This window comes from Psammomys obesus, unplaced genomic scaffold (genome assembly GCF_907164565.1).
Source record: "Psammomys obesus unplaced genomic scaffold, mPsaObe1.curated_primary_1811, whole genome shotgun sequence".
Taxonomy (NCBI): Eukaryota; Metazoa; Chordata; class Mammalia; order Rodentia; family Muridae; genus Psammomys; species Psammomys obesus.
This window is the reverse complement of record NW_026596040.1, coordinates 36,344,001-36,369,575: the sequence shown is the minus strand read 5'-3', so window position 1 is coordinate 36,369,575 and position 25,575 is coordinate 36,344,001. Positions and strand designations below refer to the sequence as shown.

General features: G+C 50.9%; 1 protein-coding gene across 2 annotated transcripts in view; it reads right to left on the bottom strand.

Annotated features, from left to right (window-relative positions):
• Zbtb7c (zinc finger and BTB domain containing 7C) overlaps nt 1–25,575 on the bottom strand; it is a 316,543-nt gene that overhangs the window by 223,716 nt on the left and 67,252 nt on the right. For both annotated transcript variants that reach the window (XM_055622899.1, XM_055622900.1), the window contains exon 2: nt 20,566–20,778. The gene's annotated coding sequence lies outside the window, so the exon portion shown is untranslated. The remainder of the gene's footprint in view (nt 1–20,565; nt 20,779–25,575) is intronic.

Sequence of the window (25,575 nt, the reverse complement as noted above, 5' to 3'; positions counted from 1 at the left end):
CCTCTCCTGCTCAGGAGGAAGAAAGAGCTCCTAGTTTATGCTCCTGGCACCCCAGCCCAGGGGCCGCTCAGGCTGTCCAGGCAGCTTGCCTATTTGTTCACCCCACCTTCCCAGCACTGGCCTCACCCCTGAAGCCTTCCCTCCCCTCTACCACTGCCGCCTCATAGCTGTGAGTCCAGTCCACTCCTTCAGGCTGTGTGTGACAACCCTTCTATACCATGGCTTGGTACCCAGTGACTCGCTCTTTTTATTAGGAAAGCATGGGGCAACATTAGCAAGAGAGTTGCTGGAGTCAGATCACATAGGTCCCAGCCCTGACTTGGCTGCTTCCTGGAGAGTGGCCTCAGTTCACTCAGGGGAAAACCAGATGATGGTAGGACGCCAGAAGTGGCAGAGGGCCTGGACATAGCAAACACACCAACCTCTCATATACCACAGCCAAAGACATAGCCACCTCTAGCTTCTAGGATGGTCTCAGTTACACATTGGAGCAGTGGTGTTCTGAGTGTCTCATATACTGGGAAGAATGCTGGTGTTAGGTTGAGTCTTAGGGTCTGGAAACAGGACAAGCTCTCCCACAATGTCAGGGGCATGTGCTAACCCATTCACCACAGAGATGTTGTATGGGCTTTCTTCATTGTCCTCATCTGACAACGCTAAGGCTCTTCACAGACCCATAAAGCATCTTGCACCATGCCTCTCTTTGTTACAGCTCTCACCCCACACCCCACCCCACCTCACCCCAGACCCCTTTGTAAGAACAGACCTGCAGGTCACAGTCCGTAAGTGATTTACTCAGAATCACGTGGTTATAAAAGCATGAACTTACAAGAAAGCTGCCCAGCTTCCCAGACCCAATCCAGGGGACAGCATCCATATGCTCACCATACCATGGAGTTAGAAAGGGGATCTGCCTGGTTCCTAATAAAACCCAGGGCTCTTCAGGCCAGCAGGAACAGAGAGAAGAAGTTGCAAAGGAATTGTCCAGGGCAATGATCCTTGGGCCTGTGGGGAATTAATTTGAGCATCTAAAAGCAGCCAACAAATTAATCCAATGGAAGTGAGATCGAGACCGCGAGGCAGGGCTTTTATCTGCTCCCCATTACCTGTGATTCTGGTGTTCATTGCCCTTCTTCCTTGAGCCAGCAGCACAGATGTGCTTGTTAGACAGGCCCTGCCTATCCTCACCTCCTGCACCAGAACCTGCATTCAAATGTTCCTAATGACAGTCTCCCAGACATCATCAAGGAGAGCTGACCTTGTAGAGGCTAGAAGCCACAGAACTCAGCTGTCACCTCTCTGGGCCTCAACGCTGTCACAGCAAGAACTCTCTGTGAATCAGGCTGATAGGCTTAATGAACAAAGGCTTGAGTCTCAGCTAAAAGACCAACTGATTCTAAGTATATACATCTGTCCTGTGCAGTGAGTACGTTATGACGATACCAACTCTTCTGTGTGGCTCACCTGGAGCATAATGGGAGATCCGATTACAACTGGGGCTTTGCCATTAGAGCACCAGTGAAGGATCAAAATCACAGGGAGCCCCAGGAAAACAAGAAGGTGGAGAGGTTGCAAATCATGGCCAGGTGTACCGACAGCTGCCACACCAAGGCAGGAAATCAGGAGGCAGCTGGTACCAGAGTACAGGGCTTTCCATCAGGTCATATCCCAGCCCTTCCCAAAAGCCCTTTCTGGAAGACATCCCCAGCTGAGCTTCCTTGGAAATGAGGGAAGGGGGAAGCCACAGGCAACCTCTACCAAGCTGGCCCACCTCCCAGAGACACTGACAACTAGGAGCAGGGTGCCTGCAGCAGACCACCTGAGGCGCCCGCCCTGACCTTGGCTTTCACTCTTAATGAGCCATTTTCCAAGAACTTCACAGGAAGGCAGCAGGCATTGTGTAGGCCGGCAGGGGAGAGCTGAGCTGTTGTTGTTAATGGGCTTGGGTCCCTTTGGCTTCCTCTTCCCACCAGTCCACACAGCCCCTTGGGATGAAAGGAGTCCCTGATGGAGGGGTGCCTGACCCTGGGTATAGGGATCCTCTCCTGTGTTCTTATTGGCCAAAGCCTGCCTGGATCTGCCTGGGGGAATGCCTTCAATAGTGCCAGTTAAAGCGGGGCATGACGTGTGTGCTTTCAGACACCAGTTGAGCGGGGACAGCTCTGACTACAGTGTGTGACCTAGAGGGAAGCCATGGCTGCTGGCAACGTGTAGAAGCTCGCCTGGGTAGACTGGTGTGCGGTGACGAAGTAGGCTAGCAGGACTCAGGGACTTTTGAAAGTAGGACACAGGGCAATGACCAAAGTCCTCTGTGCCCCCAGAGGAGAGTGAAACAGAGGGCTCGTGGGCACTTCTCAGAGGAGTGTGTGACATGACACCCAAGTCCACCGACCTCGTTCAAATGTGAGGTTCACTGGTCTGATGTTCCACCCAGTAGTTAACAGTTTGCCACCTACTAGCCTGGAGAACACTAAAGCCACTTCCTATTTAGGGCCTAGTTTCCTCGTTTTAGGGCAGAGCGGGAAGTAAGGGGTTGTCTCCAAACAGGATTGTCAGCTCCTACGGTCTCCCCAGGCTGGGAGGAGTGCAGAGTTAGACCCTTTCCTGGCTGAGTGGTCTGCAGTCTGATGTAGCCTCAGGCCCAGGCCCACAGTGGAACTCAAAATGGAAAAAATTACACTGACCTAGAAGCAGCCCCATGTTCGAAGGGTGGACTTTGGGGTCCACTTAAGCACCACAGCCCCCACCCAGGAATGCTCCAGTCTCACCTCCCTGAACTTCCTGCCCTCTAGTACAAGGGAGTGATCCAGATGGGACAGATTTACCCTGGCTGAGGCTCCACAGTCCCCCACCCAGACAACTCCCTTCCCGGAGCACATACGGCCCACTGGGCGTCTGCACTCCACTCCCCCACTCATTCTTTCCCTCTCTTGCAGATGGTGTCGAAGAAGTATTTTCAAAAGAACGTTACTAAAAGTCTTCACAGAGAACAAACAGGCTGGGGTGTAGCTCTGTTGGGAGAGTGCTTGAGCAGCATGCACGAAGCTCTGATTCCCCTCCAGCACCGCACAAACTGGATGTAGCGGGACATACCTCTAATGCCAGCACTGGGGACAGGGGTGGGGGAGGGTAGAGGCAGAAGGATAAAAAATGCAAATGTAAGGTCACCATCAGCTTACACAGTGATATCAAGGCCAGCCTAGCATCTCTGAGAGCTTGCTTAAAGAAAAAAAGAGGGCTGTAGAGAAAGCACTGTGGCTGCTGTATACCTATCCTTTCACTGGGGGGGGGGGGGAGACTTTTGAATAGAATGTCCCTTCCCTTCAGGTGGAACCTTAGGAAGAAGGACCATAGCCCTCTTCTGCAGAAGACATCAGAGTATGAAGGGTTTTAGACCAGGTCCTCCTGTGTGACCTTAAGCAAGATGGTGGACCTCCCTAGGCCTTGGTTTCTCCCTCCATAACGTGGATAAATCTACCTGGCTGCTGTGAGACTTGGGTGAAATAAATGAGAATGTATATAGTCCATAGGAGACACTCTATAGATATAGCCTTTCTATAGAGTTTGGCTAAAGCCATTTTCACCAGCTGGATGTCACACTGAGGCCAAGGTCTTGAGTGATGAAGGCTTCGTCCTGTGCCCGGATCTTCCCATCTGGTGCTGGCCAGTGCCCAGTTTTTTGATCAGGACACTTGGCCATCCTGACACATCTAATTCCAGAAACGAGAGCTCTCCCCAAATGTTCTTTGCATCTCATGTCCCCAGACGCTGCTGTCTGTCTCTGAGGATGCCAGCTACGGAGCTTGCCTGCAAGCACACAGATGCATGATGCTCTGTGTGCATCCCTCAGTGAATCTTGGGGCATCACAGTGTTAGCACAAGCCACAGCGTCACTGCCGTCTAGGTGATTCCAGCCAATGTCCCAGTTCTGGCAGCTACCGAGGTGAAAGTTGATGGCTGTCAGCATGCCAATGGCTGACAGTTTCCAAGGACACTGAAACATCCAACTTCCTAGGTCATTCCCTAGTCATTCTGACCCCACTGACCTAGGTGAGTGGGGGCACAAGAATTATAATGGCCACCAAGGCAAGTCTAATGTATAGCCCAGGTTGACACACTTATCCTATGACTAGCAGTGATTTCCTGCATCCAAGCACCCCCTGCCTTCCTTCTCACCATATGCCTCAGGGAGTCACACTTCAGTGTGCAAACACTAGCAAAGGACTCCAGCCCCTCCAGCAATGCGCAACACACACACACACATACACACTCTACTCAGCTAGAAGGCTTCCAGGTCCACAGGCATTTAGGAGAAACTGAAAGGAGAAGGTGAGCTTCTGGCCAGCAGTGAAGCCCAACTACTTGTCTTCCTCTCTCTGCCACCCCCTGTTGGTAGCAGGCTTTCCTTCCTCGGCTCCTCCCACCAGGCTCACCTGGAGCCCCTCCCTGGCCTGCATGTACCCAGCCCCACCCACCTCCCTGAGATGGAAGCCTGCTCATCCCCTTGGTCTTCAGGCTGCTGGCTTCTGGAGCTCTTTGGACCTCTCTGCTCCAAGCTTGGACAGACACAGGTGTGGCAGTCAGACAGGCCTCAGACTGGAAAACAGTAAACTCATCCTCGCTCTGTCAGCCTGGCCCGGGCAAGCTCAGCCCTGGGCTTGGGACTAAGGCTACTAGTGTTCATTTATTCGCCTGCCCTTGGCTCTGCTGCACAGACATCATCTCCTTCCTCAGGGACAGCATCAAAAGTTTAACCACTCCTGTGTCCAGTTCTCCATCTCCTCACTGTTTCTATTTGTCTCTAAAATTAAAAGTCTCACCCCTGAAGCGGGTGCTGCAGCAGGAAAGGGCGGTCAATAGCTGCCCCCCCCCCAGAATGGGAGCAGGCAACACACATTTGCAGCTCTGCCGAGCCCCGCAGTCCCTGTGCCCTGATGTGGGAGGAGATAAGCTCCTAAGCAGAGCCTTCTTTCCATGGCCCAAGGACACAAGTCCCTGCCTGGTCCCTCTCCTGGCAGCCAGGCCCAAGGGCTCAGGCTGCTGGGCACTCTTTGAGTCCCCAGCTCATCAGAGCAACGTTGTCTCCTGACCTCCACACGTACACTGTGGACACTCTCAAAAACATCACACACACACACACACACACACACACACACACACTATGGGCACTCATCAATACCCCCCCCCCACAAACACACACACACATAGTCACCTACAAACAGACACAAAACCCCTCCTTCCTGGGGCTCACATGCTAGCATGGGAAGGCACAAAACTATTGGTATGTAATGTTACTCAGAGAAGAGGCTGGAGCAAATGGCCGGTGAGGGCATCACCAGAAACATGGCACTCAAGCCAAGGCATGAGGTAGGAAAGGAGGGGCGCACAGACGTCTGGCCAAGGCACGAGCAGAGGAAGACCAGCCATGGCAGAGGCTCCTGAGACAGGAGCTGGAGACCAGCGGCAGCCTGTGCGCAGGAGTAGAGTGGACTGGGGAAGGAAGGAGATGGGTCAGGAGAGAAGATGGGGTCTAAGTCAGGTCATCCAGCCTCTGCTCTGAACGGCAAAGTGGCAGACCACTGGGTGCAGCTGGTTACTGCCTTAAGAAAGGAAACCTGGAGCAGAGGGATGCCAACCTAGAGGCTGAAATAACCAGGAGAGGGGTGACGGCTGGGGAGGGGAGACGGCTAAGCTCTGGATGCCGCTGTAATGCACTGCTGCTCTCTAGCAGCTCCCAGCAAAGCCCCAACCCCCACCCAAGCCCATCCCAATTACTATACTAGGAAACCTCCTACCAACAACTCCAGCAGGCACCTCCTCCATCCTTCCCCATCCCATGTGACCCAGAAGCGGCCCCCGCCAACTTCCGGAAGTGTGCTGGCACCTGGTACCTGGCACTGTACTCAGACCCTTGTTTCACTGGCTGCTGCCGCACTGGAGCAGTGCTGTACCCATTATGTACCTGTGGCTAGTCTGCCCAGAGATGCTATCTATCCGTGCAGCCAGAAGGGGAACAGTCAGTCCCTGATCCTAGCTTTCCTCCCCGAGTTCCAACCGTTCCCTGGGGCCTTTGTTACAGCCTCCACATGCCCACCATGCTGGAGTCTAGGGGGACTTTTAATCAGGCTTCTATGTCTCTCGTTGACAGCCCTAATAGAAATGAAGAAACCACTGCTGCCAGAGTCCCATCCCCAGGGGCTTCTGCAATGGTCTGTGGACCAGGCTGGCAATGGAGTGTGTTTAAAGACCCCAATTGATTCTAATGTGCAAGCAGGCCTGAGGACCACAGCTCAGGTGGCTGCTCTAGGGCCCTGTCCCTGCCGGTTGCGGTGCACGCCTCTCAAGCCTCTCTCTGACCTCTCGCTCTCCCAAGCAAAGCTCTGAGTGCAGTGTCTTCCACCCAAGGGCAGCCTGTCTGCAGGGTCTGTTAGTGCCAGCCGAGCCAGCTGCAGGTGGAGTGTGCAGGGTATTTGCCGCCTAACCCACACCATAGGCTTGGACCCAGACTTCCTGCAGAACCTAGCTCCAGGCTTAGAGACAGGTTTAGATACCTAGTACCTGCTGCTTCCAGAGACCCCCAGAAAAGTCCAGAGGCTCAGCCTCACTTAATCAAGGCTAGACTGGGCTGGCTCCCAGCCCCAGCTCCTCCCCACTCCTGCTCCTTTAGGACTGACTTGGAATGCATTTTTATTAGACATTCTTCTAGGTGAAAATGGTGCTGGGCTGGGGGCAGAGAAGCTGGATGGAGTGTGATTTACACCTACCTAGCGTCCTCACACCTCCCAAGGGCTCGTTGGAAGATCCGCTGCAGCTGGGCTGCACACATACACGCTCGGTTCTGGCCTTGTGAGGAGCAACACCTCAGCTTCTGCAGCCCACCTCCATCTTTAAAGGGTCCCCGGACCAGGAGTGGGTGAGGCAGACTGGAGCCAAAGATGCCACTCAAAGGAATGCTCCTTGCATTCTTCCCCCAACCCCCATGTCTGCTCCCCAGGACCCTCCTGCCCTCCCTTGGTCAGTTTCCAGCGGACTTTATTTACCTGAAGCCCCCTCTAAGCCCTAGGCAAGGCTGCTCAGTTTCGACCCTGATGGCAGTTTGTGTGTCATGAGGGAGGAGGGCAAAGGCTGCATCCATGCTGAGAGCTCAGAGGGTGGCAAGGACAGAAGAGCAGGTTCTACATGGCTGTGTCAGGAAGCCCACCCTCTCTGATTCAGTGTCATGGCCACCATTACCGGCTCTCAGAGCTGGTGCGGTGCTAAACACTTTGCTTGGATTTACTTCTTCAGTCCTCATAGTGTTCCTCTAGAGAACACTATCAGTTCTAGGAAGAACTGATCCTATTTCACAGATGGGGAAGCAGGCTTGAAGAAGGTAGGCAGATCGCTCAGGATCACTTCGCAGAAAGAAGCAAGCTGGCCCCAGAGCCCACGGACTAACCTACAGGGTCTGTTCTCCCTCCCCAAAGGTCAGGGGCCTCCTCCGAAGCCCTGTGCAGTCCCATGAGTTTGCCATTCTTTGTGTTGCCAGGGCTATTCACTGGAGGTAGTGTATTCCCTGCTCCTTGGGACACAGCTTGTTCATACTTGCTTCTTTCAGTGAGTTTGCTCCTGCCACATTCAGGCTGGGTAATGGGACCCTGGAGTTCAGCTGTCAAAGGGACACTGGGTTTGCATTCTGGTGAGGGGAAGTCAGTAAACAGCCTTTGAGATATTTATTAAAAGCCAGGATGCTGTGGCCTGTATGTCTGTGTCCCCTCAAAATTCATAAGCTGAAATGGTAACTCCTAAGTGAGGGTGAGGTATTAGGTACTGGGGTTGATCATGTCATGAGGGCAGAGCCCTGTGGAAGGGATAAGTGCCCTCACATGCAGCTCCAGGGAGCTGCCTGGAGGGAATCAGGTGGGGTACGGCCAGAAGGGTCTGCCTGTGGAGGCGGTGGCCAGCCAATGTGCTGGCTCCTTGACCTTGGCCTTCTCACCCTTCAGACCATGGTCAGAGTTTCTGTGGTTTCTGAGGCAGCGGTACGTCTAATGTGATGAGACTTCCAGGATATACACAGACAAGGAAATAAAGTAAGCTTTGATGTGGAGTATGCAGGAAGCTGTTTGGCTTTTTGGTTTTGTTTGTTTCTTTGTTTTTGGTTTTGGAGTGTGGTTTCTCTGTGTGTAACTCTGGCTGGCAAGAGACTCCTCATATAAACGAGGCTAGCCTGGACCCTGCAGGAATCCTCTTGCCTTGCCTCTCGTGTTAGGATTACAGGTGTGAGCTGCAGGCCTGGCTCGGTAGTAGTAGGTTATGTTATACATGATGGAGTAGAAACTAGAAACACACACACATTCACATCTCCATGTTTCAGTGACCACCCATGCAGGGCGGGCATGGGCAGCATTCTCCACTTCTGTCTAAAGGCAGTGGGGGTCTCGTGCTTCCGTGGGGAAAGCACACTGCACCCGGTTTTCGGGATGAAGATGCGATGAGGAGGCCTGCTGGGTGACTGGGGGAAAAGGTGGCAATATGGATGTCATGAAGACATGAGGACTGAAAGTAGCACAGGTTCCAGGAGCACTTGCTGAGTGGAGGGTTCAGAGAGTGGGGTGGTTGCAGCTGGAGTGGCCTCGCTGTTCGCAGTGAGAGTCCGTTCCAGGCTGCATAACAGTGCAGAGTTCCCGATGAGTGCAGAGCACTTGCAGGATGCCGCGCAGGACAGTGTGGGAGCTGCAGGACTGGTTGCTCTACTGGTTGATTGATCATCTACTAATGGACCAGGACGAAACTCACTTGTAAAGGTCCCCGATAGACTCAAGACAGTCCCTGCACAGGAATGGGCTCGTAGCAGCAAAGGCATGGGCCCTAGTCCTAAACTGTTATCGTAACTACCACATGGCACCTGACAAGATCACAGCCAAAGGTGGGGCTGGGGCACCTGTGATACGCTCTAAATGGGTTCCAGTGGTGGTTGGCCACTGCGTTGGTTCTTATTCACGCAGAAGCTAAATCATAGGGCTAACGTGAAGCATGTGTGAAATATCCCTTTTTTTGTGCACTGGTGAGGAAGGGCTTCACAGTCTTCAGCCAAATGGATGTGATCACCCGTGAGGAGTGTGTGTACAGCCAAGGTCTAAGCAGACAGCACTCTGCCACCCAGGTGCCAGGACACACAGGCAGGGCCCAGGTGGAGACAGGGACATCAGGTTATCACTCACTTAACTAATTTCTAGATAATGTATACTCTGCCTGCTTCTCGCAAGGACTTAGGCTGCTTTGTAATTAAATGTATGCAACGAATATCAGATCAAACAAGTAACTGTTTTTAGTAGCAAGAAGAAAAGTAAACTGGACATGACCAAGAGACTCAATACATGCAGTCTGTAGTGGGTAGAATACTACACAGAAGGCCACAAGAAGGAGATTCTCTAGATGTACAGTGAAGGAAATAAAACCAAGGTGCTCTATTGAGTATTCAGTAGGCTATGTTCTATATGGGAAAACTAAGAATAAGCATTCAGATTTCCACATTCTAACAGCACAGGAAGAGCAAGAGGCAGAAGGCACAATGCAGCACCAAAGGCAACCTACAGCAGCTGCAGCAGGGATGAGGTGAAACGAGACAGGTTTGGAAATGCCTCGATACCTTTGGGCAAATGCAGCGTTTGGATGTGTGGTTGTTGTTTAAAATATGGTCTTATCACCTACTTTATTTCTTAGCATAACTATGGCTCTTCTGTTAACACCTGCTGTAGCCTTTAGCATATGAGAAGCCATTTTGCCTCCAAGTTTCCATTTTGATTATGTCTCTATGCTTTCATTTCTCAAAGTTTGTATACTTTGTTACCTGGACACTCTATGAAGTCCTCCAACTGCACAACCAATTAAATTAAAGGTTAGTTAGAAATGCTTTGTCTAGCTAGTTAAAATGATGCAATGTTGCTTCCTACTTGGATACTTGGTTACATTTTTGTTACCTTGTTGTTATCTAGTTTCAGTTTGTTTCCTACAACTGGTTATTGGTTTTGTTACCTGATTGACACTTGGTTACATTTGTTTGTTTCTTTGTTTTTGTTTTGGTACTTAAAAAAAAAAAAAAAACTGCCTTAGGAGCACACCAATGTCATAATCTGGCTCCCTAGTCCAGATTATGGCTCTGACTGGTCAGTTTCTGTTTAGCGTTCAATAAACCACTGTTGACTTGAAAAAAATAAAAATTAAAAAAAAAACAAAAAAAACCCCACATGGTTTTACATGTGGCCCCAGCTGGCCTCAAGCTCACCACCCTCCAGCTTCCTCCTTCCCAGTGCTGGGATCACACATGCTCTGGCGGGCCTGACCCAGCCTTTTGATTTTGAACTCTAATTCAATTGTTCATAAGAGGAGATGGGAAATTACTGCAGATGGAAAGCCAAGTCTTTCTCTCTTCTGCCTTCTTGGGAGAATGGACATTAACAGTGTCCTGCCAGGGAACTCACCCTCACGTTGGTGCAGAAAGAAGCTAGTGACCACAGGGAGTGGGGTGTGGGGTGCTGTCCTGTGCTCAGCCTAGCCATAGTCACCTGCCCTCCCCTGCCCCGCTCTGGAGGGGACCAGGTCTGGGGCCCGCACAGCTTCAGACCTGTGGTTCTCTACAGGGCTGTGCCCACATCTGCTCATGACCACATCTGGCTTGCCCAGCTCTTGGCACCAGCTCGAGGAACACCCAAAACACACTGGGCATGTGTTTACATTCTCAGAGCCCAGCTGCCCACTCCATTCTACCCAGTGCTTCTCTGCTGAGGCCTCCTCGCTGCGTTCCCAGTCTCCATCTGGCTTTGGCATGGCACCAAGTGCGCATACCTGCTCAGCACTGTGGCTGCCGGGGAAGGCTCTGGAGAGGTGAGAGAGTGGATGGCTTCTCCAAAGGTCAGAGGTGCCCCCCCTTTCCCTAGCCTCGTCTCTGATCCTCTGGGGTGGGAGAGGAGCCAAACGGTAAATCTTAGAACCTAATATATCACCCAGATGTCCATCAGGGAACTAAATTAATTCTACCCTATTAATAAATCATACCCACATTATAGAAAGCCGTATTATAAAGAATTAAGTATGGTATGTAAGCAGTTTTAAAAATAAGTATTAAGCAGAAATACAAAATAGGAAATATAGTATATAGCTAGATCTCAATATACTTACTATGGAGGTAATTTCTAGACCCATGATACAAGCAGACACCAAACAGATTCCTATGGATAATAATCAAATAGTAACCCCAAATCACCTTTGTTGATTGCAAAGGGACCCAAGTTCCTTCACTCAGTTGAGTATCACTATATAGTTTTATATATATGTAAATGTATGTATGTATGCAAGTTACTTTCGCACCTGGAGCAAAGATCTCCCTGACTGACTGCAGGCTTTCTACACACTGTTGGGTAGGCCCTCAGTCAGAGGCTCAATGGAAACTCCTCCTTCAACCCGTGTGAGAGGACCTGAAGCCCAGGGGAACCTGGGACTTCCTTCCTTAGCATCCTACAGTGAGTAGGGCTAAGAACTCTCTCTAGAGTCTCAGTCCTGTGTTTTTAACCTTACTCTTGGGGCCTTAGAAGGATCATAATGTCGAATTTCTTTTCCCTGGGGTCCATGAAGGGTGAAATGGAAGAGTGTTGGGGAGAGACTGTTAGGTAAGGGAACAAGGGAGGGAGGGGATGTCTTAGTTCGGGTTTCTATTTGGGAGAAAAGGATTTGTTTGAGCTTAGAGTTGTAGTCTACACGAAGGGATGTCAGAGCAGAAACCTGGAGGCAGAATCTGAAGGAGAAACTATGGAGAAGGCAGGCTGCTTACCAGCCTGCTCATGGGCCAATCTGGTGGGGGCATTTTCTCAGTTGAGGTTCCCTCTTCCTAAATGACTCTAGCATGTGTCAAGTTGATGGAAAATTAGCCAGCACGGGGAGAGAGAAAGGGAGAAAGGGAGAAAGGGAGGAAAGAAGGGATGGGGGTGAGGGGAGAAAGGACAGAGGAAAGTGAAAGACAAAGCAAGCAGTAGACCTGGCACTCCAGGCCTCAGGCGCAACTGCCAAGTCAACACTATTACTTCCTTCCTGAGCTCAACCACTGGCTGACAGAAGACTCCAGACAGGCGTTCACTCAGAGATGAACCACTGACTGTAGTCACAGCCCACCCAGAGTGAGTGCTGAGTCACAAATCCCATTGCAGTGACCCCCCAGCAGCCACCTGACCCCACCCAAGGGGTAGAGAGACCCCTGACTCCAAAGGTAGCAGGGACTCAAACAAACAAATCGCCCCGTCTCCCTGAAGACCGCCAGGAAGGCTGCACATAAATCAATTAACAATTAACGATAACCAAGTTAACAATATTTGTTAATCACTCCACCTCCTGTAGGATCCTGTGTTCTGTTGGTGTCTTTAACCTTTATCTTTTGAGTTGGTTATGCTACTTGCTCAGTGGAAAAGCAAAGCAAGACTCTAGCTCTTTCATACTACACTGGGGACAGGGCAGGGCTGCTAGCCCAGTAACATAGTTGCTAATGTTTCACCCACCTGCCCAAGGTGAGGCCAGACACATTTTTGCTACTCTGAGCTTTTGTCTTCTAGCTGAAATTCCTGGGGGAAGGTTTGCAAGTGAACCTACAAGCAGCTGTCGTCTAATGTTTGACTAATTCTTCACACTCCTTGAAGAGTCTGAGTGTGCACTGTCCATTAAACCATCTCTTCATAGTCAAAGGGTGTCAGCTCCTTCTAGTTCCCAGGGAAGGAAACTGAGGCTCGAGCAAATTTGTGTCTCTTGGTGGCACAGATGGAAGAAGCAAGAACTGAATGTTGTTGAGGGCCCTGAAACCAAGAGCCTCATCAGCAGGAGGGAGACACTGTCCCCCATATCACACTTGAGAATACACATGTTCTCTGATTTCGGACAGGTTGACAACGGGCTCTAACTTTGGGCCAAGTGCTGTGAAAGTCTCATCTGAAAACATCAGTACTAACAACAGTTCCCACCTCATGAGCTAAGCTATGTCTATCCAGGACTACCGAGGGCAAGGCATGAGTCCAGCAGACCTGCAGATCCAGGCACAGGCCAAGACACCAGATACACCTTGCTGCCTTACTCCCCGACTCCTGGCATGCCTTTTTCCACAGCCTTTGCTTTCATTTCTTCTGTACAAATGAAAGGACAGCATGGGCTTGGAAACTCCAGTGCTCGTGACTCTATAAACCAGGAAAGCCAATGCATAAGCAGCCCTCTGCACCAGGTGCCTCTCCCCCTTTCATCTCTAACTAAGCCAATGCTGCCCCCTCCCTGGTGATTTTTGTCTTTGAGTGGCGCTTGCACTTAAGGAATGTTGGTGTGATGATGGCGGGTGTCCACGTCACACGACCTTGCTCTGTGTCCATGCTTTAAAGAGAACACAGGAGTGAGGATACTTAGCCCTAGACCATCTCGGGAAACTGGTGGAGAAGGGTAAAAGGAAAAAGATTGAAGAGGTGGAAGGGCCAGGCAGAGGACCGTCAGCCCTGGTCTGCACAGGAAAGCCTTGGGTACCAGGTCCTCTGCTGCAGGAATACACACAAAGTCTATAAACGTGGTGGGTGGTATCGAGGCAAGAGGCAGGGGTGGCTCTGCAACAGTGTGTGACTCCCAGTCAGTGTCACCCCTCCAACTGGCCATCACAGACCAGTCATCATCACCCTCAAAGTGGCCATCACAGACTACCCTAGCTAAGAGCAATACCAACTTGCTCTGAATCTGGACCACTCATTTTTCCATGTCACAGTGGCATTCCAGATCCACTGCTGATTCTTATTTCAGCCCCAACTCCATGGGGCTGATGTTATCCCAAAGCAGGGCATTTATCCTCCTGCCTCCATATGGTAATGTGTGACACCCACTGACTACCTTCCTCTGGGTAGTGTTGAATGGCTCCCTGTACTCAATCAGAGCTAGGCAGCGCGAGCATGCAAGCTAATGCGTACAGACTGAAGAGTCTGTGGGATTGGCACCATATATACTCAACATTTAACCTTTGATCCTGGGCTTCGTACTATGCAAAGCCACTAGACATTCTTGTGAAGTATAGGCAGGTGATCTGAAACCCATTTTATGGATGGGAAGCCTGAGGTCCAAAAAGCCCGAGAGACCACTGTTCAGTAGCTGTTGGTGTACTGGTCCTTGATGGGACATATTTCTGATTATTTTCCTTTCTTTCTTTCTTTCTTTCTTTCTTTCTTTCTTTCTTTCTTTCTTTCTTTCTTTCTAGATTTGTTTACCAGGGTGGCGCTGCTGCCCCTTTCTCGTGGTATCTGCCTACCCAATTTTCAGCAAGGCTGACAGTGGCCCATGGGTTTGGAGCGCAAGAGACAACTCATTTTGACCAACTGGCTTTCCCCTAGGGTCTTCAAAGACTAGTGCGATCTAGGATGTTGTTCTGGAAACATCTCTGATACAGAATCAGCCCTTCCTGATGATTTCATGAAAGCCTTCCTGTACCACCCAGCTCCACAGTTCCATTGGCCCACTCTTCCCTAGCCTGACTCCTGACTGTCAGGCAAGTGGGCGACCTCGAGCTCCCTGCAAGCTTGGCCCTCCCAGGGAGTTCGTGGGAGGGCGTCCAGGCCGAAGCCCCTGGGATCTCCTTCCCACTTCTCAGAAGACAAGTCAGAATCTCAAGGAGAACAACACGGGGCTGAACATGATAAATATGCATCCAAAAAATTTTAAAAACCAAATCGCACAAATCAAGCTTATTCTGAGAGGCTCACATTGAGGGGGTCTCTAGTGCGCCAATCAGCATAATTAAATAGCAAGATCTCTCTGGAACTGATTGTGCATTGCGTGTTTTTTTCCCTCATCTGAGGGACATTTTACTGAGATGATTTTAAGCTAATAAGAACCCCCAAATTAGAAACTAATTAAGGAGATGGAAAATACAAATGTTTTTGTTTTTAGTTGGGCACTATTTTTATCAGGAGTACCATGAAAAATTAAAATTGTTAAGTACATGTGTGAAGGTTGTCAGTCAAGGGCAATGCAGCTTTCTGCCTCCCCCTGTTGCAAAATTTGAGGTGACACATGGGTGGCTGCTCCCTGTGGGCCCCCAGGAAGCACTGCGGAGAGCAGCACCCTGGAGACTCTGTTTGGAAAGGGACTTGCCCCAGTTCTCACTAACCCTGGGCCGTGAGACCCACCACCAGGCCTCTTTCTTTCAAGATGTGGCTCGACACGGGGTGGAATCACACTGCCCATACTTCCTCGCATTTATTAATGGTGAGGGGTGCTGTGGGGGGAGCTCAGAGATCCACACAGGGCCACACAGCAACCTGAGAAGAGCCAGAGCGACACTCTTGTCTGGTATGCTGAATTTTGTGACAGGACACCGCCCCTCACACACTGCCACCCGAATGTGCATACCACCTTCTGAAATAGATGGCAAGCCACAATGTCATGGGTTTTAGAGGAGTCTTTTAAGACTCAGAGCATCTCAAAGGCTTAGGACCCATCAGACCCAGCAGGAAGCAGGCGCCTGCTGGGATGCAGTGGAGCCCTCTGTTCTAAAGGAACACAGATGCCACCACAGCGAACATCAGAGGCCCCTCACTCCACTACACATGGTCCAGAGTGCTCAACCTGGAGAGCGAAGCTCAGGGCCAGGGGCCTGGGAAGTTTCCATTTGATTTAGGCTTTACCCTTGTTCTTGCATGGCCCATGCCCAGCAACTTTTCACTATGCCTACCTGTGTCTCCTGATTCTGTTTCCTCTACACCATGCAGGACACTTCATGGTGTCCCCTTCCCTCAGGCTCCAGTCTTCCCCAGGGCCGCACTAGAGAGACAGGGCTCTCTCAGGCCCACAGCCTCACTCTGTACAGAAGAACAGGTTGTGAACAACCAGAATAACCTGGGTAGAGAGGCCACCTAGCAGGCTGGGAAAATAAAGAAGTCATGGACACTTGCCATCACCAGTAACACACATGACTCTCCGTCCTCCAGAGCGGAGGAATTCCTTGAGAGAATCTCAGCCTGGAGGAGGAGCACCTGATAGGAACACTCCACTGAGAGGACACTGCCCGGAGCACAACCCGAGAACAGAAGGTGAGAAAAGAGATGCCTTCTTGAAATCAGGGACATGGAATCAAGGCAGAAATCTCAGCTCCACTCTCAGGCCAGACAGCCCTTGGAGGACCCCAGCGTCTCATAAACACCTGTGATTTCTACAAAAGCCTTCCTTACACAGGGGCCCGTGTGAGTCTCAGGGAGAGAAAAAAAAAAAACAGAAGGCAAAAATTCTTTAATGCATTCTTTGGACGGAGCCTGAGCAGAGGGGCGCTTGACCTTGCAGAGTTGCAGTGACACAGGTAGGACACTGTGTTAATAAAGACACAGCAATTACTGCTTTCTGCTATTGCTGGGTGCCAGGGGCAACTGCCGGTGGCAGTCACAGAATAAGGGTGCCCTGTCCCCCTTTCCCAGACAGAGCAGCCACGGTTTTTGACAATGAAATATGGGCTTTCTTATCCTGGGGAGCTGCATCTTTCTGGCTGTGGGGGCCGGGGGTATGATAGGACTGTTTCAAAGGCCGAGGCTGAAGTCAGGAGAGTAAGTAAGGGCTGAAGGGCAGCTGTCACGGACAGATCGCTGGGTGGGACCCAAACACAGCAGGATTGCTTGGACCCCAGACTGGCGATAGCCTTCACTTGTATTGGGTGACCATTGGCGATGGTGACACCCTAGGGAGGATGGACACAGGCTGCCTCCAGATAGCCACCAGGGTCTGAAGCTTCCCCATGGGCTGAGGGCTGGCTACCCTCCCGTTTTCCTAAGTTGCAAAGCCCAAGGTTCTCATGCACCAGAAGGGCAGAGACAGAACTGCAGAAATGTCTGCTTAGGAAGTCTGCCAACTTCGTTCCGTGAAGGAGCGCAGATTTGTTTCCATTTGATTAACAAAAATAAAAAAGAATTATTTCTTGACACCAAGTGTCACACAGCAATCACTCGCCATTTTATTTAGTCTTCATGGTCACCCAGCATAATAGAAATCGTTAGTTCCATGCTCAATGACGCTCTGGCCGCTTCAGAGTATTTCAGAAACTGCCTGAAATCAGTCTCAAACTCACAAGTAGCAGAGACTTGAGTCAACAATCTGGAGAGCCAGAAACCACCTTGGCTCCAGAGAACACAAGCCTCCATTGCTAACAGGTGACTTGAGATATCTCTTGCAGCCAGGCAGGGTAGCTCACTCCTGGAATCTTAGGACCTAGGAGGTGGAGGCAGGAGGATCAGGAGTTTAAGGTCATCTTCTGCTACACAGTGAGGCCACTTCTTGTACAAATTTCTCTAGAGACACTGTAGACCTTTTGTAGAAAGTTACACAGTAGCAAATTCTGTTACTGTTTGGTTCTGGATCCACCTAGCCTCCAGTTGCTCCTTGGAAAGCGCTTCTAGATTCTAAAACCATCTTGGGAGATCCAGTTGCCACCAGACACATAGGGCAGGCCACTGAGTTCTTGAAATGTGGCCTGTCCTAACTGAGATGGGCAATTAAGTATAAAATACACCCAGTATGTCAAAGGCTCTGTGGGAGGAAGAACACATCTCCTTGGTAACTGTGTGCTGATCACCTGCTGAAGTTACAGTGGTCTATACTGAGCTAAATGAAACACACTGTTAAAATCAATTACACTGGCTAATTTTTCCCTTTTTCAATATGGCTACTAACAAATTTAAAGTGACTATCATGGCTTATACCTGTAACTGATCCCAGTCTCCAGACTTAACTGGGCTTCTGTGACCCTCCCCATCTCCCCCTTCCCTCTTCTCCTTTCCCCCCTTCCCCAACACTGATATGGGATGTAAGGAGGCAGACTCTCCAAGAATCCTGAGAATGTTCTGTCTGTTCATCATTTCTCCAAATTCCCATGCCTCTCCTGGCTCCTGTTTTTCTCAGCCCAGCTTCTGCCTCAACACTCAAGGTGTGGTTAGCAATTCTGAGTGCTAGGCACCCCTTGACCCCCATTCCTGCAGCCAGAGCACCTCTGATGGCCAGGTTTGTAAATCTGTCCTCTACCAGAAGCCTCTGGTAGAGTGAACTTTCTCCAAGCCCCATCTCTACCCCATAAGAGCCCAGTAATGAAATAATTCAGTGTGCCAATCACTTACTATAGTGCCAGATGCTCAGGTAAGTATTTTGCATGCTCCATTTCATTTAGTTCTCCTGAGCCACCTGTGTAAGACCGAGTTTTACTCATTTGAAGATAGTGTCTTGAGACACCTAAGGCCTGGATCTGGTTCTGTGCTATCACCTCGGCCCCATATGAAGCCACAGTGTCAACCTAACTGACACTGCTAGAGTCATTTGGGAAGAGGGAGCCTCAAATGAGAAAATGCCCCCAGCAGACTGACATGCAGGCAAGCCTGTGCGGCATTTTTCAAATTAGTGATTGAAGTGGGTGATGCCACCTCTGGGCCTGTGATCCTGGAAGTTATACAAGACAGGCTAGGAAAGCGAAGAGGAGCAGGCCAGTGAGCAACATTCTTCCATGGCCTCTGTATCAGCTCCTGCCTCCAGGTTGCTGCTTTGACTTCCTGCCCTGACTTCCCTAGATGATAGACTGTAAACGAAATAAATCCTTTCTTCCCTGTGTTGCTTTTGGTCATGGTGGTGTATCACAGCAATAGAAACCCTACTCAAGACACATGCCTTGCTCTCTGGAGCTCTGGCTTCAGTGCTCATAACATGAGAGGTATTATGGATGAGTGTTTAGTATCCTCCATAGGCTCAAACATTTGAAGACTTGGTCCCCAGCTGGAGGTACTGTTTTTGTGAGACTATAGGACCTTTGAGAGATGACACCCAAGCTGTCGGATGAATGTAAGGCCATAGTGGCAGGGTTTGTGGTTTATAGCCTAGCTCTGGTTCCAGCCTGCACCCTCTGCTTCCTGGTTCGCACAGATAACAAGCAGCTGTTGGTGCCACAATGCCATCCTGCCATGATGAACTGCATCCCCCTCAAACCGTGAGCCAGAAAAAATCCTTCCTATCTTAAGCTGTTTCTGTCAGTCATTTGATCTCCATGACTGAAAAGCAACTAATATAATAAGCGCTTGGTAAATACTGGTTAATCAGCATGGTGCAGCTGTGGTCCCTGAAAACACACACTAAGAGAATCCTGGCCCATCCCTGCAGGGCAGGACCTTTGCTGCCTCCACTCAGCCTCATCTTTTCTCCCACACCCTTCGCAGGGTCAGCCCTAGCCAGACCCTAGCCCAGGCAGAAATGTGTTGATCAGCTGCTCCACCACAAGCAGAACCATGGACCATGATGCTCAGGACTAGTAGTTCAGAGTCATGTTTAACCCAGAACCCAAGGAGCTGCCTCCCCAACCCCAAGGCATAGCCAGTTCCCACCACTCCAAGTACTCAAGCTCCTTTCCTTTCTATTCTTTCCAGTAGGTAGGAGCCCACTGACACCCCCACCTGTGGCCTGTAGCCTGTAGCCTATCCATTTCCTAGAGAGGGGCTTAGCTTGCTAAATTTCTTTAACTTATTCTTTCTAGTTGATTTAAAGCAAGACCACCCAGAAGTCCTAATACTCTGCTCCTCCCCAGCCCTTGGCTCTGACCAAGACCTCAACCCTAGCCTGAGCTAGATGGAATTTGCCACACCCTCTTGGGTCTCCTGCTGCTAACCATTGGCCTTTCTCCCTTGCCCTGGGGTCATTTCCCAAGACTTCAAGCTATTTTTGCTTCTGTCTCAGCCTTCTTTGTTCCCCGTGGAGGAGGCTACCAGAGTGCCACCCTCATGTCATATGTGGTAAAGACCAGACAACTAGTTCTGTTGTGGTATTTCCAGCCCTGTCTGGCCCTTGTCCTTCTAGTCTCAGGGGTCCATGCCTTCTAGGCCCTAGGGATCTGCCTGATGTTTCCACCCTTGGCTAAGTCCTGGGATTAATTGCTCGATCCACAGAATCTGGGAGACTCTGCATGTCCCCTCCACCTCCCTACAAACGACCTCCTGGTGCATTCCGTCTTCCCCCTCTAGTACAGGTAGCCCTGAAGGAAGGAATGGGCACAGTCCACTTTTCTATTTTCTATGAGCAACACCAAGCAGCACCAAAACTCTGGGCATGTGAACCGAACCTGAGGTGGTCCCATGGTACAAAGCCCCATCTACCTTTCAGGCATCACAGGTATAAAAGAGCTCCTTTGCCCTTTCTTACCTCAATTTCCTCACTGAAAAAAACCCCCACCCCACTTCCTGCAGGAGCTCATGACAATAGTGACTTCTTGATTTGTACTCTACATCCCTCAAATAAGATATGCTGCATGCATAGCCAAGGCGCCAGGCCTTCCCACAAGGCAGAGGAAGTGAGTTCAGCTGATGCTAAATCTTCCAGTACCTGGCTTCAACAAGCACATGGCTGAAGACAAATAACTCTAAGGTGTCCATCTATCATCTTATCAGGCTCTGTGTGCTTTGTTTGCACAGTTATCTTCTCGAGTCTGACACTATATGCCGAATACAAACTGATATATTCCCCTACCTGCCATAGCATTGCTAAAGGATAGCCGAGCTTCGGGTTCATTACCTGTCATTACACCATGAACATGTCGCTGGGGGCCAGAGCATCAATTCTTCCTGAGTCACTCCAGCGGCGCAGCCTCCCAGTCGGTGCTCCAGGTCCAAAAAGCTTGGGCTCACTGCTCAGGCCTGGGTAAGCCCCATGCCATCCTCCCTTCCTCTTCTGGCTGGCCAAATCCTCAAGATGGGAGACTTGAGCTCCAGCTGCCTCAGAGGGGACCTGTAAGTAGAAAGTAGAACAGCGGTCTCTATCACAACTAGGTCCAGACAGACAGGTCCAGGTGTGAACTGTTCTGGAGTCTTCTACTTGGCCTCTTATTGTTCCTTATTATTAGATCCCATGGTGCCTGGAGCCTATAGCATGTAGGGTTCCCACTGACAGTGCTCTGACCACAGGATCAGCAAATGATGTACACACACACACACACACACACACACACACATGTGCGCATACACACATTCATTATTCCTGATGTCTTAGCTCTGAATACTTCATTCTGTCTACTTCAAAGACTCCCATTCCAATCAGGTATCCACCTGCTAGCTGTCACTCAGGCTTCAGTCAGACCCTTCAACAGGACCCCTGAGCTGTCCCAGTGTTCTGGAAGAGAAGGGAAATGGATGCACTCCCTTCGCCAATGGGAGGTGCAGAGAACAGGACACTCCTAATGCTTCCCACCAAATCCTGGGACAAGACTTCAGGAGCTCCAAGAAGACCACCCTACCTGTGGCCCCATGATGAATGTATTTCCAGCCCTTTACCTTAAAGGAAGAAGCAAGGGGGGGGTAGAACTCCTTATGGCAAGGGACAAAGACACTGGTCCTACTGAACCCCGATATTTTAGGGCCAAAACTATGGCTTTTATTCTGCAAGGAGGCTGTGCCACCTGCTTGGACCCTGGGACCACACAGCCTGCAGCCCTGTCCCTCTCACCAGGCCTGGACACCAGCTCTGCTGCCCACATGGCTGAGGTCCACTAGGGGCCCTCTTGACCTCAGTGGGCCGGCTGCTGAGAAGGCACTGTAAATGGAGAAAATGGCCCAGGTGCCCAACACTTCAGGAAGAGAAAGCATTGTGCACCGGGTGCAGATAGTGATGGAGCCAAACAACACACACTCTTCCCTCTGGCCTCAGTGGACGAATGAAGCAAGGTGAGGATGATGATCTGCCATGTGTATAATGACCTCCAGAGGATGATGGCTGAATGAAAGTAAAGCAAGTGTGAACAGTGGCCACATGCCTTATTAGGGAGCAGGAAAGACAATCAAGCTTTTGCTCTCTTCTCCAAATGAAAGTCTAGGAGGAGTAAGCAGGAGGGTGAGGAGTGTGAAGCAGAGAACAGTAGCTGGAGAGATACTGAGGCAACAGCAGCATCTTGGGCCCAAAGAGAACTGGCTGCAATTAAATGCTAATAACTACCAACCTCTGAGATACCTGGCCCACAGCTCTGCCCTTGAGAACCTTCTTCAAGGAGCAACAAGCAGCACAGAGTGGCTTTAGAGGGCAAGATAGATGCTGTTATTCCCTTTGAAAGGCACACATCCACTCCATATGCTTTCTTACCTATGCGATCTATTCCTGAGAACTGAAAGGGAGGAGGATAATCCCTCAGGATTCTGCCCCTGTGAAGAAAGTGCCCCACTCTGGACAAAGGCTTCCCAGCTTGATTCTGAAGCAGCTACTACTACCAACACCCAGGACTTCCACCTAGGTCATTCTTCCTTGGCCATGGTAGCCAGGGCTAGCCTGACTCCAGAGCAAGCAGCACAGGTCCAAGGGTGGCTAGCCAGGGTGGTGGCAGATCCTGAACAAGGCAGCAAGATGGCCCCAAACATCAATGGCCTCATATAGCTTGTGCAGCTCCCTGCGCCTGCCTCCAGCCAGCAGAAGACCAGGCACAGCATATTAGACTATAAGGAGGAACAGAAATCAGGGCCCCTCCCCCTGTATTAGTGGTACTTGCTAAGACAGCCCCATGTGTATGCAGGTGCAGTGGGGGAAGGGAAGGAGCTGCCCTTACGAAGCAGGCCATTATCATGGCCCACCAGTGACACAGTCACCTGGATCATCTGGTACTGGACTGATGGGAAATGGTGGGACACCCATATCTCTGGGCATGGGGGTATGTGTATATATGACCAGCACGTCCTGGCCCTCCGGTGGGGTGGGGCTGAAACATATTCCTAGCGGATGGTGCTGTCACCTCGCTCCGGGACTCTCATTCCTAATTACCTGTGCTGTCAGCCAAACAATTAACCCTCAAAGACAAACTGCAATGTCCGCCCCCAACTGTACGAAAAGGCCATTTTCCCAAGGGCAAGATACCTAGGGCAGCCTTGTGCTCTGCTCCAGATCTCACCAACCTCTGGCCTCAGAGGTCTATAACTGGCTTTGAGGCAGAGGCAGCCTCCCCACTTCCTCTGACAGAGGGTCAGTTTGTTGTTTTTTTTTTTTTAATTTTTAATTTTTATCTTTTGTAAGTGGGGGAGGTGGGGCTTGTCCTGAGGGCTCCCTGAGCCCTCTGAACTACTGTCTTAGATTGCCCTTCATCTGAATTTGGGGTGTGCTTGCAGAGGCTGAGCTCCCTGTCTGTCCCCTTCATCACTTTATTTATTTATTCAGTTGTGGCAGGTGGATGGCTGGAGATGCAGAGAAAGTGTCTCCTCGGTCTTCCTGACCCTTTTCGGAGCTCTGCCTGCCGGGAGAGCAGAGGGGCATTAGGAGGCAGAAGTCTTCTTGAAGCATTTAGATCCTCTCAAGAGGTGGGGCTACAGAAACACAGCCTCTTCTCCACTAAGAATTTGAAGAGCCAGGCCCTAAGGCCCCAGAGCAGAGCTGTAGAGGGGCGGGGCACAGTGTAGAGGGGCGGGGCACTGTAGAGAGGGGCGGGGCTCTCCTATCCCAGCCCCCACTGCTGCACCTCTCAGGTCTGGAGGCCTCCACAGGGCAGTCGCAGGGCCCGCCCCTACTGGTGCATTAAACAGCAGAGGTACAAGTGAGTGCGCCAGAATGGCTTCCCCTAAAGGAACAATCTAAAAAGAGAGTGCTTGGGAGGCTGCGGCAAAGTGTCTGTCACCTGAGAGGGCTACTATGTAAAGTGTGAATGTGAATTGAAGTCATCCATCGCCATGCACTGACATGAAGAGCAGGAGGCGCTTCAAGGCGGCTTTGCATAGGGGATGACAGCCCCTCTAGCCACTTTGCACCAATGCCATAAGAGACACCGAGGACCCATCCCTTCACAGAGAGGAAAAGGAAAAGGCCTGGCGCAGGCAACCTCAGTCTTGTCCCACAGATTAGGGAGCTCAGAGCAGAAAAGGGGATGGCAAGACAGGGACATGGCATGGCCCCCTGAAAGTCAGAAAGAGCCCCCCAGACAGGGACATGCCCTGGGTACCCGGGGAAGGGGTGCAGAAGGTGGACGGTGAGCTAGAACTGCTTTCCCACCACGTGGCCAGCCCATGCCTTGTGACATCACTGTGATCCGCCGTCCACCTGCACACACCCCTTTGTGTCCAAGGGGTGCAGGTTCCCACAGCAACTCCACAAAACCGGGCTGTGTTGATATTCACATAGGGAATCTGCCTGCTTGGAGGCAGCACTCGAGAGTGCACCCCCTGCCCGGGGCCCATGTCGGACAGGCGCCAAAGTCTGGCTGCAGACATTTCTAAATATGAGCAGCTTGGCACTGAGAGTCAGGTTCCCAGACCTCCTTGGCCCAGGAGACCCTGCCAGGATTCTCCAGGCAGTTTGAGAGAGAGGAGAGAGCTGGGGGCAGTGGGATCAGGAGCCTGCCAGGCGGTGAGAAGCACAGCCCCAGCCCCTGGAAGCCCTACAGCCTCGTCAGGGGAAGAAAAGGGATTACCCAGCACCCAGCGTCCAGAGCCTGATCAATTGCTCACAACCCCTGCAGCAGCATGGGAACGCTGCTGTCTTCTCAAATGTGCATGGATTAAAAATATACAAATGGAATCTTTTTTCTGCCCCTCTCCTCAACCCCCTGAAGCCTAGGATGCCTGTTAAAAATAGCCTTGCTGTGGCGGGGATCCTGCACAACCCAAAGGCTGGCAGGAAAATGAAGGCGCCATTGGAGGGAGCCATGTTAAGTGGCTATCCTTGGGAAGTGGGACAAGGAAAGTCCCCGAGGAAGACTGCCTGTCTCAAGCGTCTCAGGACACACTTCTGCATGGCTTGGGTCTTTACCAACAAGCACATATTTCATTCTACACCACGGGAGGAGCTGTGTCTTCCCGCTCAAGCCTTCTGAAGAGCTAATGCCGGTTTAGCAAGCCAGCAACACGGTGCAGGCTGCCCAGGCATTCCAGCCACCAGAGACAAAGTGCCCAGCATCCTGTAGGGAGCAGTGGATCGAGGGCATGGCCTCAGGAGGGACCTGAGTTCTCTGGGCCTGGTCGCCTGCTGCAGAGGGGAGCAGTTGGATTTATTGCTTTATCGTTTCCTGATTTGAAAAGTGCTATCTGCCCCTTGTATCTTCCTACTGTGAAAGATGAAGGAAATTGTCTTTAAGTGCACTAGGGTGGGGTGGGTGGTGGAATGAGGGGTCACTGTGAAGGGAGAGACTGTTCTGAGCATGCAGGCCAACTTCCCGCCTTGCTGATGAAGTGTGCAAGGTGGAAAGACTATCAATTTGGTACCTAAAAGCATTCTGAGTTTGAACCCTGACTTGGGCTATCAGTAACTATGGCAAACCAGCCTCTTCACCCTGCCGCTCAGCTGGAGCTCTGTACTTTTAACCACCCTGAGATATAGCCCAGACTATGGAATCAGGTTTGTTTGCTAGCCCTACCAACAATGAGCTGTGTGATCCTGAGAAAGCCCATAGACCTTCCTGTGCTTCAGCATCTTCATCTCTAAGAAGGGAGTGAAAGGCAGTGGGGGCTGTTGTTACTGAAACCCGCACTCTGCCCTGAGCAACTATCTTGGCTCCAGTTGTCATGCTTGTATATTCTATAGATTTAGCTTATAGAATTTCCCCCACTCCTCCACTCTTATAAA